This window comes from Pelophylax lessonae, assembly GCF_965119305.1.
Source record: "Pelophylax lessonae genome assembly, chromosome: 4".
NCBI lineage: Eukaryota > Metazoa > Chordata > Amphibia > Anura > Ranidae > Pelophylax > Pelophylax lessonae.
The window spans coordinates 358,367,378-358,387,389 of NC_138771.1; the positions used below are offsets into that span (position 1 = coordinate 358,367,378).

Sequence of the window (20,012 nt, forward strand, 5' to 3'; positions counted from 1 at the left end):
AGAAGGGGGGGGCCGGGAAGGGGCCTAACATGAACCCCTCCTGCACTTCCTTCTCAAGTAGTAGATCTACCGACTCCGGGTCCTCCGTGGCCGACAGTAAATTGGGACATTCCAGAGTCCCCGTGGGAAGAGACACCAGCCCCGTGTGGAACCCACCCAAGAACCCCTGAATCAGGTACTCCACCAGGTGTGGAGACGGATGAGCCTGCAGGTAAAACTCCAGCACCTCGACCTTGACCCCGGTTAGTCATTGTTTAGGGTACATCTTGGATGGACACATGGATTTTGTGTGAGCCCTGAAACAGATGGAGCAGACATGGAGCAGCCTGCAAGCACTGAAGCTGCACACCCCCCCATTGAAATTATTGCAAACCTGGGCTTTACCTAAGAACACTATGGGACGACCCAGCTTATCCCTAAGGCCACGCTGCTCTGACCTGCCAGCCCCCCCCCCCCTGGGACCCCGGCCGGGGAGGATACAGCCTCCATGGGGCAAAGGCTGGCAGAATGTGAAGTGGAGGAGCATGTGGCACAGGAGGGAGGTGCCAAGCCTGCGAAGTGCCTGCAGAAGAGCTCGGTATCCAGTAGACTCCAATCCACACGAACATTGAATTGAGCCAAGGCTGCCGCCGCCTTGGCCGAGACTGACTTATGAAAGTCGAAGAAGGTAAAACCCCCGTATTTGTGCCCTAAATCCACTATCTTATGCAAGTAGAGATCTAACTCTTCCCGCCGCTGCGGGTAAACGGAACATAAAACGTCCCTGTAGATGCCGAAGGCCAGGACAAACTCGGGGATAGTGAGCTTCTTATTAAGCCGGGGGTCCCTGGCCTTCATGACTACGGACAAATCACCGTAATTGTAGACCTTACTTTCGACCATGTCCTGGGAGGCAATGAGGAGAGCCACTAGGTTGACATCCTTCCCCTCCAAGATATCCTTGCGGAGAGCCGCGGGGACCAAGTGGGCCGGGGTGATAATAGGAGAAACCGTGGAAGAAGGCAAGATGGGAACTGGGGGCCTACCCTGATCACTGGCAGGAACTGGGGTTGGGACCGGCAAGGAAGGAGGGGGGCCCCCTTGGGCCGGACTGGCGTCCTCCAGCTTAGTCAGTCTATCGCCGATGGACTGTAGGGAAGATAGGATGGAGTCCAGGGTTCCCTGTATGGCAGATGAACAGCGCTGAGAGCTGGTGCCCAGTCCCGGATCTTCTGGATGTTCCATCATCAATCTGAACAGCTCCGCTTTTCTTGCAGTGGCCGGGAACGAGATACCCTTCTGGCGTAGGACCGCCGAGATTTTCGGAATAGTCCAAGACCCGTAAGAGCCCAGCGGAGAAGGAACCCGACGACCCCTGGGGGTACCGGACCTGACAGGGGTGCTGATCCTGGCTGGCGTGGAGGGGGAGGAAAATCCATCTTCCAGGGTGGCTCCTTGAGGCCCGCTGTAGAAGGAAACAGAAAAAAGTAGAACGCCCAAGACCGATTAACGACCGTAACGTATAGGAGAACCACTGGCTGGCTAGCTAGAGCCCAGAGGCGAAAAACTTAACTACCCCGTGACAGGTGAGGCCCTGCTAGATGCCAAGCGGCCGGTGAGAGGCTCTACCTATGATTTGTGCGAGGGGCGTGAGCCACAGACGTGGTGGCGGGAAAGATGGCCTCTCGGTGACAGTAAAAGAATCAAAACGTGTGGCCGTGACAGGTGAGGCCCTAACTATAAACCCCATGAGAAGGGTGGAGCGAGGCGCTAGCTTTGGTTTGGCCCGTGGGGCGAAATAATCTCCGACGAGATTGGGAGGTTGGCCTCGCGGGACCGGCTACGAAGGGGGGGGTCTAAGGCCAGCGCCTGAACCCTAACAGCCAGTTGACTTGCCCTACAAGGGGGGGGGGGGGGCAATACATGACAGAACCATACAGCTGAAGTGACGCAGAAAAAAAAACAGTGACGACAAGAAAGACGGACAACATGAAAATGTGGTATGTGCGTGGAGGTGATGAAGCCGTGATGGAGCACGGAAACCAAAGCAACCGCGGGTGAAGCACATGAAGAGTGTAAGAGCCTGAAGAACCTGGAAGGGGCTGACCACCGGGCAACCAGACAAAGATGACTAAGTGTGGTGGGGGCAAATGACAGAATGCCTACCAGTGTCTATGGGCGACGCCAGGGTAGCGTCTGTGAAGACTAAAAAATGAGTGGAGCCGTGAGGTACACAAGGAACCTGAACCTGAAGTAGTACCTGATGCCGGTATTGAAGGACATGGTGAGAACCTGAAGGAAAAAGGAAAATGGTCAACAAATAGGGGGGGGTCACCCAGACCCCCCACTAGAGAACATCATGAGGAACCTAACAGAACATGCACACCCTGCGAGCCATGAGACCCCCCGCCCCCCCCCCCCACCAACCCTCACATACCAACCCCCCCCCCCCTTCCTCTGGTAAGACCGGGCCACCCCCCCAAGCAATGACAGCCGTGACAACCAGGGACAAAGCAGGGAACATGATATGGGGGAGACAAGCTGACGGAGGCTGAAATGAGAGTAGAGACACATAAATGTGAAGTAGCCGTGGCCTAGTGGAAAGGCAGGCAGTGTGTGCATGAGACTGTGTATGGAGGTAGCCGTGGCCTTGCAGGAAGGCAGGCAGTGTGTGCAGGACCGTATGTGGAGAAAAAATAGCCGTGGCCTACAGGGAGGCAGGCAGTGTGTGCAGGAAGATGCCAACCCCCCCCCTCCCCCCCCCATACCCTGCCGTACCTGACCTCCTGCTGAACAGCGGGGAGAAAGCAGCGGAGTGGCCGACAGAAGCAGCAGAGCAGACGGTGGCCAAACGCAGGGGAGCCGGACAGGATACCAGCGGAGGGAGAGCCAGGCAACTTGTCAGAGGCTGCGCTGTGGAAGAGGAGCTCGGCGAGCAGCGCTTCCTGCTGCACGACCCGACCGGACGTCCGGTCCACGAGGAGGAACAGCGAGATCCGACGTCAGGTGATCACTGGAAACACCTGACCAGTGACGATCTGAGGCAGCAGGCCGGTCAAGGGGAGGGGCGGCGCTATAAAGCCCGCTAGCTCCTCCCACAAATACCGGCCTGCGGCCGCATACTTATCTTCACTCCTAAAGTAGCTCAAAGTGTATGTTAACCCTAACAATGAATTTCTCATATCCCTTTTGGTCTGTTAACTATACCATTGAAAGCATTTTGTCATATCTTTTGATGAGTACAAAAATCTGTTGATCATATTAGAAATGTAAAACTTTTCTGTTTCCTGTGCACACTTCCTGTGATATCGCAAGGAGAGTAGTTAGCTCTACTAGTCCTTATCTCGGGATTCCAAAATAGTTCGCTTTTATGTTGCGAAGATAGGAAAATAGTTTGGTCTGAGTAGATTGACAAGAGAAAACTAGACAGAATTGACAACATCAAGGCAGGGTTCACACTGCAGCACGCAGTGGCTCACAGCAGGGGTTCGGTGCGTAGATGTTCACCATTTCAGGTCCTATTTCAGTCTGAATTTTGGGCTGAATTCGGACCTGAAACGGACCAGAAGATGCACAGGACTCCTGTGAAATTTGCACTGGAGTCTCTCCACAGATATGTGAAACGGCTCTATAGAGAGCTGGTCACAATCTCCTGACATGCAAATTGGATGCCGGGAAACCAGCATCCAAATCGAAAAATAGTATGTGAACCCAGCCTTAGTCCACAAAAATGCTGTGTGTTGTCAGCTCACAACAGGACTTAGTAGGTGAATGAATTTCTGGCAGATCAAAGGGCATTTTCTGCACTTGCAGGGTATTTAAATGCATAAAACATGTGGTAATGTGCAGGAATTGCAGAGATTTACTGCATATATATATGTTTTTTTTCCCCAGACATATACTTTAACGCAATTTCATATCATATTATTACCGCTATTTACTAACCCGAAGCTGCATTTTCTCCATTACTACTTAACATGCTGTTAACCTTTTCAAATATTTTATTTGGTTTTCTAACATCTATCAAAAAAGTAATCTATCAATTTTGGTTGGATTGGTCCTTTAAAATAATTAATTGTCCTTTATATAGTCAAATTTTTTGCTCCTCCAAGGAAAAAACAAAATAAAAACTGTAAGGCACTACTCAACCTCTCTGCTTTCTAGTCCTACCACTGTTGGCCAACCTCCTTCCATGGAAAACATGTAATGATTCCGCTTCACTGTGCAAGTACAAAAGAAATGAAACACTTTTTATAACCAAGAATTCTTTATTGAAAAAGAACAAGTCATACAGAGTAGAACTGTAAACATCAAAAGCAAATTCAGTCATAAATTGACCATAGTACAACATTTGACAATAGTACAAATTACATAGTAGTTAGTGAGGTTGAAAAAAGACATCAGTCCATCCAGTTCCACCTATGATGTGCGTGTGTGTTTGCTGTTAACCGTACATTGTATACCCCTGTACGTTGTGGTCTTTAAGGTGCCCATCTAATAGTTTTTTTAAACTATCGATGCTCCCTGCTGATACAAATGCTTGCGGAAGAGAATTCCACATCCTTACTGCTCTGACAGTGAAGAACCCCTTACGTACTTTAAGGTTAAACCGCCTTTCCTCTAGTTTTAGTGAGTGGCCCCGTGTCTTATTGTATTACCTTTCTCTGAATAGTTTGTTCCTTATGCTAGGGTCGCCAGTACAGTATTTGTACATTGATATCATATCCCCCCTTAATCGTCTCTTCTCCAGAGAGAATAAGTTCAGTGCTTGTAGTCTTTCCTCATAGCTGATGTCCTCCATTCCCCTAATTATTTTTGTAGCCCTTCTTTGGACTCTTTCCAGTTCCAGCACATCCTACCTGAGGACCGGTGCCCAGAACTGGACAGCATACTCCAGATGTGGCCCGACCAGAGTCTTGTAGAGAGGGAGAATAATCTCTTTATTTCTGGAGTGAATCCCCTTTTTTATACATCCCAGTATTCTGTTGGCTTTGCTTGCAGTGGCTTGGCATTGCATGCCACTGCCAAGCCTGTTGTCTACCAGTGCCCCCAGGTACTTTTCCATCTTAGATTCACCCAGAGGTTCCCCCCTAGTGAGTAGCTTGCTTTCTGGTTTCTGGCACCCAAGTGCATTACTTTACATTTTTCAACATTAAACCTCATCTGCCATGTAGTTGCCCACCCCATTATTTTATTCAGGTCCGCTTGTAAGGTTTCCACATCCTGCATAGAAGATATTGGCATGCTTAGTTTAGTATCATCCGCAAATACTGAGATTGTACTAGATAACCCCTCCTTTAGATCATTTATGAATAAATTAAACAGGATTGGCCCCAGGACAGAACCCTGGGGGACCCCACTTTCCACACCCGCCCAATCCGAGTACTCCCCATTAATCACCACCCTTTGCACTCTCCCCTGGAGCCAGTTCTCTACCCAGGTACTCACCTTATGGTCCATACCTACCTTCCTTAGTTTGAACAGTAAGCATTTGTGGGGAACGGTGTCGAAGGCCTTTGCAAAGTCCAGATACACCACATCCACAGGCTTACCTTTATCTAGGTGGCAGCTCACTTCATCATAGAAGGTTAATAGATTGGTTTGGCAAGAACAATTTTTTATGAATCCATGCTGATTACTACTAATAATACCATTTTCATTACTAAAGTCTTGTATGTGGTCCCTTAACATCCCCTCCAAAATCTTGAGGACTACTGATGTTAGGCTGACCGGCCTATAGTTTCCCGGGATATATCTCGGCCATTTTTTAAATATTGGTACCACGTTGGCTTTTTTCCAATCAGCTGGCACCATACCCATCTGTAATCTATCCTTAAAGATCAAGAATAATGGTCTGGCAATCACCTGGCTGAGCTCTTTAAGAACCCTCGGGGGCAAGCCATCCGGTCCCGGTTATTTATTTATGTTAAGTTTCTCTAGTTTAGTTCTAAGTCTATCTTCTGATAGCCATGGCGGTACTTCCTGAGGTGTGTTGTTTAGTTTGGCCTTACAAGCTGGGTTAGTGTAGCCCCCCAATTCTTTTGTGAAGACTGAAGAGAAGAAATGATTTAACACTACCGCCTTTTCCCTGTCCTCTGTGGCCAAATCTCCCTTGTCGTCTTTTATGGGGCCAATGTGTTCTGGCCTCACTTTCTTACTGTTTATATACTTAAAGAATTTCTTGGGGTTCTTTTTACTCTCTTCCGCTATATGTCTCTCGTGTTCTATTTTAGCCGCCCTGATTTCGTCTTTACATTTCTTTTTACACTCTTTGTAATGCTTGAATGCTGCCAATGACCCCTCGGTCTTGTATTTTCTGAAGGCCTTTTCTTTAGCATTAATATGCATTTTTAAGTTGGAATTTAGCCACCCAGGGTTTAGTTTTGCTCTTTTAAATTTATTTCCCTTTGGAATGCACTGGTCAATCCCCTTGTTTAGTATGCTCTTGAAGCACTCCCATTTTTCCTCCGTGTTCTTTGTTCCCAGGGTTCTATCCCATTTGATATTTTCTAGCAGAGAGCGCAGTTTTGGGAAATTGGCTCTTTTGAAATTCAGTGTCCTTATATTACCCTTATGTTTCCTATTACTATGATTAATACTAAAACTAATTGACCTATGGTCACTGTTTCCTATGTTGACCCGTATTTCTATATCTGTGAGCAGGTCTGTATTGTTGGTAATCAGCCAAGCCTTGCTTCTGCCCAGTCTATATCTGGATAATTAAAGTCCCCCATTATAATGACATTTCCCATCCTTGCTGCCAATCCTATCTGTAAAAGGAGGTCTGCCTCCCCCTCCTCCCTCAGGTTGGGGGGCCTATAGCATACGCCCAATACTACCTTCCCCTCAGTGCCTTCCCTTTGAAGTTCTACCCATAGGGATTCTGCTTCGTCCATAGCTCCATTATTAATATCATCCCTCATATTTACCTGTACACTGTTCTTAATATACAGACATACCCCTCCCCCTTTTTTTACCTTCTCTATCTCTGCGATAAAGGGAATACCCCTGAATGGTCGCCATCCAATCATGTGAGTTGTCGAGCCAAGTCTCAGTTATTCCCACAAAATCTAAGTCCTCCTCAAACATCAGCAGCTCCAGCTCTCCCATCTTGCTGGCCAGGCTTCTGGCATTGGTATACAAACCTCGTAATTTTGGCCGTTTACATATATCCTCATTTGATGTTTTTAGGTTGCTCTTGTGATTTTTCCCCATACCCACCCTGGGTTTAGGAGCTCCGAACACCCTACCGCTAATGTCCCCATTTTTGCCCTCTGAATCTAGCTTTCCACTGGCTAATTCTACATCTGTACCCTCCCCCCCATCACCTAGTTTAAAAGCCCCTCTAACTTTTGGGCCATCTTCTCACCCAGTACGACTGCACCCTCACCATTTAGGTGCAATCCGTCCCTACCATAGAGCCGGTTGCCGACTGAGAAGTCGGCCCAGTTCTCCAGGAACCCAAAACCCTCCTTACTACACCAGCTCCTCAGCCACTTGTTAACTTCCCTAATCTCCCGCTGCCTCTCTGGTTTGGCTCGAGGTACAGGTAGTATTTCTGAAAATACTACCTTGGAGGTCCTACTCCTCAGCTTAGCGCCTAAGTCCCTGAAATCGTTTAGGACTCTCCATCTTCCTCTGCATATGTCATTGGTACCCACGTGTACCATGACAGCTGGGTCTTCCCCAGCCCCACCCAATAATCTGTCCATCCGATCCGCGATGTGCCGAACCTGAGCTCCCGGTAAACAACAGACTGTTCGGCGCTCACGGTCTTTGTGACAGATTGCACTGTCTGTCCTTCTAATAATTGAGTCTCCTACCACCAGCACCTGTCTTTCCTTTCCCTTTCTCCCGGCCTCACTGGAGGAGTTCTTCCCGTGGCAGCTAGGGGCATCGCTCTGCTCCAGCAATGCTGGTTCCTGACTGGTTTCCCCAACATCACGCAACGGGGCGTATCTATTTGAGTGCTTCAGCCCAGGATTGGCCTCCTTGCCTTGTCCCCTTCTACCCCTCCTAACTGTCACCTCTCTACTCTGCTCTGATGCCTGCACCTCCAATACTCCGCCCACCTCTGCACAGGCCCCTGCCTGCGCCTGACGGGTACGATCCTGGCTCTCCTCTGGCATGGACATTCGGCTCAGTGTTGCCAGCTGCTTCCCTAGATTCAGGACCTGAGCTTCCAGGGAAGCAACATGCTTACATTTTGCGCATTTATATTTGCCCTCGCATGATCGATGAACGCATACATATCACAAGATGTACACCGAATTGCATCTCCACACCCACTGGGCATTGTACCTACTAATCTAATCTAATGGGGATTCAGTAATTTAAGTCTATCCTGTGTGGCTGTTTCCTGGCTTCCTAACTCTACCTTCTCACCCTCTGGCACTCCGCTACACTCACTTGACACTCAGTCGCACAACACTCACGGTCGCACCACACTCAGTCGCACCACACTCACAGTCGCACCACACTCAAAGTCGCACCACAGCACCTCACTCACAGTCACACCACACTCACAGTCGCACCACACTCACAGTCGCACAACACTCAGTCACACAACACTCACAGTCGTACAACACTCACAGTCGCACAGCCCGGTCAGCCGCACAACACTCACAGTCGCCTAACACTCAGTCTCACAACACTCATAGTCGCACAACACTCACAGTCGCACAACACTTACAGTCGCACAACACTCACAGTCGCACAACACTCACAGTCGCACAGGCCGGTGAGTCGCACAGGCCGGTCAGTCGCACAGCCTGGTCAGTTGCACAGCCCGGTCCATCGCACAACACTCACAGTCGCACAGCCCGGTCAGTCGCACAACACTCACAGTCGCACAGCCAGGTCAGTCGCACAGCCTGGTCAGTCGCTGTCTTAGAGCACAGTCGCACAACACTCACAGTCGCACAGCCCGGTCAGTCGCCCAGAGCAGTCAGTCGCCCAGCAGTCAGTCGCAGAGCAGTCAGTCACAGTCGCAGAGCACAGTCAGTTGCAGAGCACAGTCAGTCACCTACAGTCCCTAGCTAGTCCCTCTGGTTCCCCCCACCAGCTGCCGAACAGCTGATTGGTCACCTACGCATGTGCTGCTGTTCCGGGTCACCAGCTCACTCCCAGTCCTTAAGCCCCCCTGACCGTCCTTCGCTGCCGTTTGGTGGTCCCAGGTGTCACAGGATTCCCCCCAGGAGGTCTCCCGCACGTCCCCCCCGCAGCTCCTTCACACACACACACACACTCACAGCGCTGCACACGCTGCCCACACATACAGCTTCCAGTCTCTCCTCTCAGCACCTTCCCCGCACGTCCGTCTCACAGCTCATAGCGCGCCTCCTCCAGCTGGACACTTGGAATGAAGCAATGAAGCATAATACAAAATGTTTGGAATCTGAACAAATAGCAGACACAGCCTGAGAGGGATTCCAGAAAGTTTTATTAGGGAGTTGCCTGTCACCCCAAAGGGTTCAAGCTCCAGGTCAGTGCTGTGAGGAGGTAGACCCACCAAGGCTTGCCTCCTTTTCCTGGCTTGAATCATGCCAAGTTGCTTGTCATTTACCCTAAGTTATTAATACCGTATAAGGTGCGCCCCCCTTTAGAAATGAAACACTTTTTAACATTCATTTACAACATGCATATTCTGGATTTGTGACTCACACATTATTGATGCCAAACACAGGCAGCTGACAAGTATTTTTTAAGAGGAGAACAGCAGTGGTAGGCCCCATACGGTACGTCTTTCATGACAAGCTCACTTTATTTACTCAAATGTCATGAAAAATCAAACCGTGAATTGTTAATTATCCCATCAATGATTTGCAGGTTAAAGTAGACACAGATCAAGGAAAGGGTTAATATTGAGTTTCCTAAAGATACTACCAAATGAAAATCCTGCAGCTCCCTTCAATACAGCAAAAGGGATGCTTGAAGGCTTAAAGAGTATGTAAACCCAACATATCATATTCCTAATATGTGCCTGCTGTACCATGCACTTGTATGAAGAATTATCCTATTCTCTTTGTATTGCTTCCTTTGTGTGAAATCCCCGGTGTTTCTGCCAGTCCCTCTGCTTTCCTACTAAAACTGACCACACTAAGCCGGAGAACACATTGCGGTAAGTTCTCTATCTATGCTGCCAACTCGGCCTGCTCTCCTCCAATATTCAGACTTGTCCTGACACACCGCTCCTGCACAGCTTTTCACTTGGAAGCTCAGTGTGCTGCTCTTTCTCCTCTCCCAAACTCTTTTGCAGCTGAGATCAGAGGAAATGTTATTAGTTATAAAAAAAGGAGAAAAAAGGTATTTATAGTGTTTTTTTTTTTTATTTCTATACACAAATGTTTTACCTTTCATTTCTATTTTAAACTGAATGGATTGTTTTATAAGGTATAAGATGATAAGGGTTTACATGTGCTTTAAATACAAAACAAACAGAGAAAAAGAGAGCTCAAGGATGAACAATAAAAAAACTCCTTTAATACATAGCACTCACGGGGTATTTGTGCACAGTAATTAACAGCTCTGTAGTTAGATGTGTAAGCCATGACCGTGGCCAGCTGCAGAGCTGCAAGAGTGCTGTGACTCTTCTAAACTGTTCTGTATTTCTCCTCCATTTCCAGGATAGTTGCCAACTAAATGGCTGTAACAGGTGATCCTGTGCCTGCAGAGTGCTCTAAGCATGGCTGTCCATTGCTGCACCCGTGCAGCCTACTGCATTAGGGTGTGCACCCCAAAGCTTCAACACACATGTGCATGTGTGTGTATTTTCTGTCTATATAAATATATATACATACTGTGTATATTAGATAGATAGATAGATAGATAGATAGATAGATAGATAGATAGATAGATAGATAGATAGATAGATAGATAGATAGATAGATAGATAGATAGATAGATAGATAGATAGATAGATAGATAGATAGATAGATAGATAGATAGATAGATAGATAGATAGATAGATAGATAGATAGATAGATAGATAGATAGATAGATAGATAGAGTATCTCACAAAAGTGAGTACACCCCTCACCTTTTTGTAAATATTTTATTATATATTTTCATGTGACAACACTGAAGAAATGACACTTTGCTACAATGTAAAGTAGTGAGTGTACAGCTTGTATAACAGTGTAAATTTGCTATCCCCTCATAATACCTCAACACACAGCCATTAATGTCTAAACAGCTGGCAACAAAAGTGCGTACACCCCTAAGTCAAAATGTCCAAATTGGGCCCAATTAGTCATTTTCCCTCCTCGGTGTCATGTGACTCGTTAGTGTTACAAGGTCTCATGTGTGAATGGGGAGCAGGTGTGTTAAATTTGGTTTTATTGCTCTCACTCTCTCATACTGGTCACTGGAAATGCAACATGGCACCTCATAGCAAAGAACTCTCTGAGGATCTGAAAAAAATAATTGTTGCTATACATAAAGATGGCTTAGGCTATAAGAAGATTGCCAAGACCCTGAAACTGAGCTGCATCACAGTGACCAAGACCATACAGCGGTTTACCAGGACAGGTTCCACTCAGAACAGGCCTTGCCATGGACGACCAAAGAAGTTGAGTGCATGTGCTCAGCATCATATCCAGAATTTGTCTTTGGGAAATAGACGTATGAGTGCTGCCAGCATTGCTGCAGAGGTTGAAGGGGTGGGGGGTCAGCCTGTCAGTGCTCAGACCATACGCCGTACATCGAATTGGTCTGCATGGCTGTCATCCCAGAAGGAAGCCTTGTATAAAGATGATGCACAAGAAAGCCTGCAAACAGTTTGCTGAAGACAAGCAGACTAAGGACATGGATTACTGGAACCATTTCCTGTGGTCTGATGAGACCAAGATAAACTTATTTGGTTCAGATGGTGTCAAGCGTGTGTGGCAGCAACCAGGTGAGAAGTACAAAAACAAGTGTGTCTTGCCTATAGTCAATCATGGTGGTAGGAGAGTCATGGTCTAGGGCTGCATGAGTGTTAACGGCACTGGGGAGCTACAGTTCATTGCGGGAACCAGGAATGCCAACATGTACTGTGACATACTAAAGGATCCCCTCCCTTCGGAGACTGAGCCGCAGGGCAGTAGTTCAACAGGATAACGACCCAAAACACACCTCCAAGACAACCACCAAACCCTATTGAGCATCTGTGGGGCATCCTCAAATGGAAGTTGGAGGAGCGCAAGGTCTCGAACATCCACCAGCTCAGTGATGTTATCATGGAGGAGTGGAAGAGGACTCCAGTGGCAACCTGTGAAAATAATGTTGGCCACACAAAATATTGGCACTTTGGGCTCAATTTGGACATTTTGACTTAGGGGTGTACTCACTTACGTTGCCAGCGGTTTAGACATTAATGGCTGTATGTTGAGTTTTTTTGAGATACAAGCTGTACACTCACTACTTTACATTGTAGCAAAGTGTCATTTCTTTAGTGTTGTCACACGAAAAAATATAATAAAATATTTACAAAAATGTAAGGGTTGTATTCACTTTTGTGAGATACTGTATGTATATATATATATATATATATATATATATATATATATATATATATACACATACATACATATACACACACAGACACTATATTACCAAAAGCACAAACCAAGGTCCATAAAGACATGGATGAGCGAGTTTGGGGTGATCTCAACCCGATAGAACACCTTTGGGATGAATTGGAGCAGAGACTGTGAGCCAGGCCATTTCTCCAACATCAGTGTCTGAACTCACAAATGCGCTTCTGGAACAATGGTCAAACTTTCCCATTTACACACTCCTAGACCTTGTGGACAGGCTTCCCAGAAGAGTTGAAGCCGTTGAAAAGCTGCAAAGACTAAGACTGCTTATGGACTAAAATGCCATTAAAGTTCATGTGCATGTAATGGCAGACGTCCCAATACTTTTGGTAATATAGTGTATATATGGCTTTTTTTCCTCAGACAATAGGTGCAGGAACTCCCCTTCTCCAGCCAAGTCCCTATCCCCCAAACTTGCCCTCCTTTGGGGGGAGAGAAGTAAGGCAGCGCCAAATGATGGAATATGGTAAAGGTGCATTCCATCATCCACAGCTCACCTCTTCTTCCACCGTCCACAGCTCAGCTATGCATGCAGCATCCTGCCATCCACAGCTCACCTGTTCACTTCACCATCCACAGCTTACCTATTCATCCCACCATTCAGAGCTCACCTCTTCACCCACTATCCACAGCTCACCACTTCTCCCACCATTCACAGCTCACCTATGAACCCCATCATCCGCAGCCTACCTATGCATGCAGCAACCCACTATCCACAGCTCACCTATTCACCCCACCATCCAAAGATCTCCTATGAACCCCATCATCCACAGCTCACCTATGAACTCCATTATCCACAACTCACCTATGTACACCACTATCCACAGCTCACCTCTTCTACTCCTGTCCAAATCTCACCTCTTCTAATCCTGTCGGCAGCTCATCTCTTCTCCCCCGGTTCACAGCTCACCTCACCTCCGCCCACCCACAGCTCACCTATGCACCCCACAATTCACAGCTCACCTCTGCACCCCACAATCCACAGCTTACCGCTTCTTGCAATGTCCACAGCTTACCTATGAACCCCATCATCTACAGCTCACCTGTGAACCCCATCATCCACAGCTTACCAATGAACCCCATCATCCACAGCTCACCTGTGAACTCCATCATCCACAGCTCACCTATGAACCCCATCATCCACAGCTCACCAATGACTCCATCATCCACAGCTCACCTATGCACCTCACCATCCACTGCTCGCCTATGAACCCCATCATCTACAGCTCACCTATGAATCCCATCATCCAAAGCTTGCCGCTTCTCCACCTCATACACAGCTCACCTCTTCTCCCACCTTGCACAGCTCGCCTATGAACCCTATCATCCACATTTCACCTATGAACCCCATCATCCACAGCTCACCTATGAACCCCATCATCTTTAGCTCACCTATGAACCCCATCATCCACAGCTCACCACGTCTCCCACAGTTCACAGCTCACCTATGAACCTCACAATCCGCAGCCTACCTATGTATGCAGCAACCCACTATCCACAGCTCACCTATTCACCCCATCATTCACAGCTCACCTATTCACCCCACCATTCACATCTCACCTTTTCTCCCACCATTTACAGCTCACTTCTTCTCCCCCCTTCCACAACTATTCTATTAACCCCATCATTCATAGCTTACTTCTTCTCCCCTGGTTCACAGCTCACCTTTTCTTCCCCACCCACAGCTCACCTTTGAACCCTACCATCCATAGCTCACCTATGAACTCCATCATCCACAACTCACTATCCACAGCTCACCTCTTCTACTCCTGTCCAAATCTCACCCCTTCTACTCCTGTCTGCAGCTCATCTCTTCTCCCCCGGTTCCCAGCTCACCTCATCTCCGCCCACCCAGAGCTCACCTATGCACCCCACAATTCACGGCTCACCTATGCACCCCACAATCCACAGCTTACCTCTTCTTCCACTGTCCACAGCTTACCTTTGAACCCCATCATCTACAGCTCACCTGTATACCCCATCATCTACAGCGTTCCAATGAACCCCCATCATCCACAGCTCACCTGTGAACCCCATCATCCACAGCTCACCTATGAACCCCATCATCCATAGCTCACCAATGACCCCATCATCCACAGCTCACCTATGCACCCCACCATCCACTGCTCGCCTATGAACCCCATCATCTACAGCTCACCTATGAAAAAAAATCTTGCCTCTTCTCCACCTCATCCACAGCTCACCTCTTCTCCCACCTTCCACAGCTCGCCTATGAACCCTATCATCCACATTTCATCTATGAACCCCATCATCCATAGCTCAACTATGAACCCCATCATCTTTAGCTCACCTATGAACCCCATCATCCACAGCTCACCACTTCTCCCACCATTCACAGCTCACCTATGAACTTCTCATCCACAGCTTATCTTTGTACCACCTGTCAAAATCCCACCTCCCCCCATTTCTCCTACCTCTGCACAACCTCCCCATCTCTCACTTTGCTCAGCCTGCCACCTCCACAGTTTTCCCCTCTACACAAATCCCCCCCCCCCTCCTTCCCAGTTCTCAAATCTGTACAACACCCCCAAGCTTCCCATGGCTGCCTCTTTCACAAACCGCCCCATCCTCAACCTTCCATACACGACTCACACCTTTTCATAAATGCTTTCCAGCAGTGCAGCCACTACTATACATGCACCGCTCAATCGGGAGAACACTTGCATGTTGCTTTGCCCTGTATAGTTCCGCCTACTAGACCTGTATAACACAGAGCTACAGAACACTTGGCTCTATGCTACATGGGTCTGATAGGCAGGAGGTGGGGACTTGGGGTCCCAAAGCACTATACACCACGGATGTGGGTGGTTGTGGTGTTGGGACACTGGTACCAGAGGACAGGGCAGCTGTGCACGGGATGATTAGGCATGTGCACGCCTATCGCTGCACCAATATACCCTGTTACTAGTCTACTGGGGATCTACTGTTTGTATCAATAAAAGAGATAGTAATACAGGGCACTTATACTTAGTTTAGATGCATTTCAATGTGGTAGTTCATTTGCACTGTGCTCACCTTTTATTAATACTAGCAAAAGTGTGCCAGTTTCAGAACAGGTAAGGTTGGGGATATTAGAAACAATGCTGAAGAAGAGTTGTATTGGGTAGAGTGTGCAGAAGAGCAATGCGGATGGTATGACTGGATAGCATTTGTGTGGGAAAGGAGTGTAGACGGTACAGTGGGAGGAAGGGGAGGGGGGGTAGTTTGTTCAGGTGAAGGGTGTGGAGCATATGATGGGGGAGGGGACCATATGTGCAGGAGAAGAATGTGGAGGGTATGACAGGGTGCATTTGGGGAATTGTAATACACCAACTAATGTGTACTGTATTTAATACATTATCAATATCTGTCTAGAAAGCCTGTTCATCTATAAAAAAAAATAAAAAATCACGTTCCTTGAAATCCTAATGTGACTTAACAATGTAGTTTAGTTGGGTTTTGCCCTAAATTTAGCCCATTTAGGTGATTTAAACTTTCCTAACCATACCAAGTAAACCTCCCTACTTTACATGAAAACCCTTATAAAATCTTTCTCCCTCCATCAATGTTGGTTTTAACACCTTGCTGACTCAGTCTGACCTCGTTGTATGACTGTGTGTTAACTTAAAGGAGGATATCTGATGTTGCACTGTTGACATTTACATGCTTCGATGTTGCACCTTTTATTGGAAAGAGTTTTATCAAGATTTTATACATATATAAAATCCAAAATATTGGTAAAGTGTAGTTTCATAAAAAGTACACATATTGGTTTTGTAAGTCTGACCTCATCCTATCAATCCATTTTACATTTACAAGAGGTCTGCAAATTAATGGAAAATGTGAGTGGTAATATATTATTCAGACTGGAATAACCATAAAGATTAGGGCATTTTTATCTAAAGGCAATCTAGGTGTATGGACTGCATTGCAAGCACACACTAGTGGACACAGTGAACACTTAAAGTGGTTGTTAAGCTATTATTCATGCCATTCCCTCTGTTATTTAAAAATATGTGTCCCGGTATCTAATCTATATAAAAAAATGGAGATTATACCTTATATCAGAGCATCTCCCGGTGCTCACTCGACTCCTCCGCTCTCTCCTCTCCCCACCTGACAGCTATAGCGGGCGGGGCTGGGCACTCCTGCTGACGTCCACCAGGGAGGAAGGGAGGAGAGAGGAGAGAGAGCCAAGGAGACAGGTGAGTGTTTGGAGCGCCAGGAGAAGCTCTGATATAAGGTAGAATCTGAATTTTTTTATAGATCAGACCCTGGGACACATATGGTTATATAACAGAGGGGATATAATGAATATATTATAGTTTTCAAAGCAGCAGGAGGGGAGGAGGCAGGCACTGTAAGGAGCAGATAGGCAGAGAGGGGAGAGGAGAACAGAGAAGGACAGAGCAGGGCTGCTGATACCTACCATGTAACCTGACCACGGTATCAGGGCTGAGCAGTCATGATAAACCATGGTCAGTTTACAGAGGAGAGGGCAAAACCAGGCAGGATCAGCCAGGTTTTTTAGGTGAAACAGGGGGCCAAATTACACAGCACAAGCACTGTGCTGTGTAACATGCTTTAAAGGAATGGGATCAATTTTTTATTTTTTTTTCAGGGTAACAAACACTTTAGCTCTGTCAGTCAGGACTATCCTTCTACTACTTCCTGCTTCCTGGGAGATATTCATCCTGATTTCCCCCCTGATGAAGAACACATTCTCCTGTCCCTAACTTTATACCATACTAACACATTTGGGGGTTGTCCTGTGGTTCAGCAGGGGAGAACTCTGGCAGGGATGACAACATTGTTTGAGGTTTCATTCCAGCAGAGGTAGTTTTGTCAGCTCACTACAGGTAGATGGGAGTTCTTTGGATTTTTGGCAAAATCCACAGGTATTTTTGTGTACTTGTAATACCAGAGAAATTTGTAAAATTTGTACTTGGAGCACAAGGCAATGTGTATTGCTAAGATGTACTGCATATGTACTGCATACACTTTAAACACCAGTCGCCCATCATTCCCAGCACCATTTTTTCCATTAGTGTTTTCTAATAGGGATAGACCGATCATCGGCAAGGCCGATATGCACTTTCCCCTATATATCTGTATCGGCCCTGGAACGGGGCCGATATTGCCGATATTTTTGTGACGTCATTCTGCCTTCTTAGGCTGCCTCCCTTGCCTTGGATAGCCTTGTCTGGAGTTGGGATTAGTCTTGCGGGAGTGTATCACAGCCATACACCCACCCACAGCAGCCCGGTGCCAGCCAGCCACCCACATCCACAGGCCCTGTACCAGCCAGCCAGCCACAGGCCCTGTACCTGCTAGCCACAGGCACTGTACCAGCCAGCCAGCCACCCACAGACCCTGTACCAGCCAGCCAGCCACCCACAGGCCCTGTACCAGCCAGCCACCCACAGCCCCTGTGCCAACCACCCACCCACCATAGGGTGCCAGCCAGCCAGCCACCCACCACAGGTTGCCAGACAACCAGCCACCCACCACAGGGTGCCAGACAGCCAGCCACCCACAGACAGGGTGCCAGACAGCCAGCCACCCACAGACCCTGTACCAGCCAGCCACAGGCACTGTACCAGCCACCCACAGGCCCTGTACCAGCCAGCCACCCACAGGCCACAGTGCCAGCCACCCACCTACCACAGGGCGCAAGCCAGCCAGCCACCCACCCACCACAGGGTGCCAGCCAGCCAGCCACCCACCGCAGAGTGCCAGCCAGCCAGCCACCCACCACAGGGTGCCATCAAGCCAGACATTAAGCAATAAACAAAAATTAAGATGTTCAGTACCAGATTTTAAATGTACAAAATATCGGCCCATAATGGCCGATACCGATACGTTGTGACCAAAATATCGGTATCGGCCCTGAAAAAAACATATCGGTCTATCCCTAGTTGCTAACCCTCTCCAGCAGCAATTTACCCCTCACCAACAGTTTGCTGCTCTGCAGAGCAAAATATCCACACAGGCAGCATTTTACTTCAACTGCATCATCTGACAATTTTAGGTCTTACCTTCCCTAATACTTTACACACACACAAAATCCTCTCGGCAGCACAGGCTACTTACTCCAGATTATTTTGGAAAATGTCAGCACTGAATACAATGGTAATTCATTGGTTCTGCAATCCTCTGATATCCAATTTCTGCACTGTGCACAGAAGCAAAGGGCTTAAAGGAAAGAAATACGGCACTTGCAGGCTTGGAACCCAGGGAATCTAGTTTGCAAATGCCACTACATGGCAATTGAAGGCAGGAATAGGGGTTTTACCATGCACTGCAAGCATTGCTATAGTGGACTGGGATCTACAAGCAGGGGATTGCACAAAATGGAGGTTTCTGGAAGGATGTGTATACTAGGACCTGGAGGTTTTAAAATCTAAGACAAGTTTAGTTGGCCCACTAATATTTGGCATACACCCTGGAACTGCTAGTAAATGAGAACTAGGATTTTTTAAGAACCCTGTGTAACCAATGACTATATAAGGTGGCATTTCAGCTTGTAGGCAGATTACCTGCTGTGTTTATTTAGCTAAACTGTTGTTGCTGCCCAGGCTAGGGGAAGGATTTAACTCTGCTTTGCATTCCCTGCTCATGTTTGCAGGCTTTTTTTGGGGTTCAGCCCCCTGTCCTGTGACATATAAAAGGCAGGGTTTCAGGTCCTAAGAGAGAGTGGGGTAGTGGGCTAAAGAACAGGAACCTAGCAGTTCGTCTACAGAGCACCGACCTTTCAGAAGACACCCAAGCCATGGACTACTTTAGTAAAGACGTGCCAGTTAAGGACTTCACCCATAAGAATAGGTGCAGATACGCTGGGGCAGCCGCTGCTTAGTTAGTTAGAAAAAGGAAGTTTTGCCATTTTATGTATGCCATGCCAAAGTTGTTTAACCATGTAAAGCCTGGTCTGAGGTTACTCAAGGGGTGCATGCAAGGTCCTGGTGTTCATTAAGGGGTCTGAGTCTACAGCAGCACACTAGGGATTCTTGCAACACATCAACAACAAAAGGCTAAGCTACTACACTAAGGAGAGAAGGGAGTTATCACGATTAACAGCAAGAAGAACTGCAACCATTGTTGGCGTGGTACCTGGTTAGGTGACAGTTCCTTCAGTAGTGAGGGGGTCCTGTGTTTCGGCTCCCTCCCTAGCTGTCTGTCAGTCACTGGGAGTGGAGTAGGGTTATGGAGATCTAATACCTGGTCACTTGGTACGGAACGAGAAGGGTTAAGTGGAGCCCGCATAAGGTCTGCACTAAGTGCTCAACGGGGGCCCATTCTGTTACTGGAAGTAAGGTAACAGAGGTATGCTGACTAGTGGACTGGGCATAGGCTCTGCATGCCCCTCCCAATGCAACACATACAACTGTTCAAGTGTGTAGGACAACAGACAGCATCTTTGGAAGAACTCCGCATGCAGCACTACACACAAGTGGC

At 47.6% G+C, this 20,012-nt stretch overlaps 1 pseudogene across 1 annotated transcript in view; it reads right to left on the reverse strand.

The window, feature by feature from the left end:
• Nucleotides 1–247: 247 nt before the first annotated feature.
• The window catches only part of LOC309552655, a 72,816-nt pseudogene continuing 53,051 nt past the window's right edge, over nucleotides 248–20,012 (reverse strand). The window contains exons 3-4 of the transcript in view: nucleotides 10,168–10,237; nucleotides 248–1,043 (exon numbers count right to left, since the gene is read on the reverse strand). The product of the transcript in view is annotated as an uncharacterized misc_RNA (transcript). The remainder of the gene's footprint in view (nucleotides 1,044–10,167; nucleotides 10,238–20,012) is intronic.